Source organism: Egretta garzetta, unplaced genomic scaffold (assembly GCF_000687185.1).
Source record: "Egretta garzetta isolate BGI_Z169 unplaced genomic scaffold, ASM68718v1 scaffold124, whole genome shotgun sequence".
Taxonomy (NCBI): Eukaryota; Metazoa; Chordata; class Aves; order Pelecaniformes; family Ardeidae; genus Egretta; species Egretta garzetta.
This window is the reverse complement of record NW_009259423.1, coordinates 226530-228124: the sequence shown is the minus strand read 5'-3', so window position 1 is coordinate 228124 and position 1595 is coordinate 226530.

Below are 1595 nucleotides of genomic sequence, written 5' to 3'. Positions count from 1 at the left end.
AGTGGGGGGAGAAAAAAAGCAACAGGAAGGTTTTGGGGGGGCCGTTGGCCTGCCCTACAGCATCTCTCTGCACGGCTTGGGGAGGGCAGCCGGGTGTATTTTTGGGCTGCCGTCCCCCCACCTTGCCCTTGGAGGAAGTTTGGCCGGGAGTGGAGTGGAGCGGAGCAGGCGGGAGGTATTTTTATTTTAGAGCAGCACTGCAGAGGGGGGCTGGTTCAGGAGCTGTCTGTCACGGCAGCTGCTGGAGAGGACCCGTGCTGGCTGCCAAAGCTCACCCTGGGCCAGGGAGCGCGGCCTGGGGGTGGCCATGGGAGCCCCGGGGCACGGCAGCCCCCACGCAGGGACCGGTTCCCTCCCAGGGGTGTCCTGGTGCCCCTCTTTGAGCCCTGCAAAGGAAGGGGGGTAGCCCCCATCACTTTGTGCAGGAAGGGAGGCAGCTATCACTGCATGGGGATGGGGAAACTGAGGCACGGAGCCAAAAGGTGCAGTTCCTCCCCGGCTTGGGCAGTGTTAAATCAGTGTGGGGCTCAGAAGTTGCACCATCTCCATCTTTGGGGTCTCCTCCTCAGCTTTGGGCATCTGCAACCAGAACAGGGGATAGGAAGGGGGCTGGGTTGGGTTGTGGTCTCCGCTATTATGGGGTACACAAATACAAATCAGCCAAGAAGAAGTCAACACAGTGTCAGGCCCATCTCCGTGTCCTGCGCCAAGCCCTTTCTACCAAACCCCTATGAGATTCGGGGAGAGCTCACGCTGGGGCTGACGTCCCCGAGCCTTGGTGATGGCTGTATGGCCACCGCTTCCAGCACCTAAGGAGCCACTTTAATTTGCAGCAGCCGGGGTAGGATTTGGCTGCCTGCCCCTCGGATGCCCTGGAGCCCCAGCCTTCGTCCTGCTGCCGCAGCTCCGTCATCCCTGCCCAGGGACTTTGGGCCTTGGGCTCTTCAGACCTTGGCATAATTGGCTGAGTGCTTAGAGGCGAAGTAATTAAGAGATCGGTGCAGATAAGCCCAGCGACACCATTCATCAGGCTCCCTGAGCCTGTGGAGGGCAGGGGTTTACAGCCAGCGCCATGGCCATACCTCAAGGAGCTTCAGCAAGAGGCAACAGGGGCCCGCCCCCCCCGCCGGTGAGTGCAGACGGACGTCGGCAGGACAGACAGCACAGGAGGGCAGCGAGCAAAGTGGCACCGGGGGTCTGACAGGTCCCCGTCACCCCCCCTGGTTCCCAAACCCACTCACGCTCCGCCCTGCCCCATGCAGAAACCAGAACCTGCCCCCAAATCCTCTTCTCCAAACTGCGCTGGGGACACAAGAGGCCCCAGCATGTGGCCACGGGGCCGGAGGCGGTGGGGAGCTCACTTTTGGGGATGCGAGGGATGCCAGGGGGGCTCCAGGGAGGGCAGAGGGGTCCTGGCCCCATCGTGCTGCTCTCCCTGGGCATTGGCATCCAGAGAATTTTGGGCCGATGATAGATTTTCATTTTCTTTTTTTTTTTTATCCTGAGATATAGGTGGAGGGCTGGGTGGCAGTTTTTCATCAGGCTATGGGAACTGCGGTGATAAAAATAATTTAGCTTCAATTTATAGATATTAT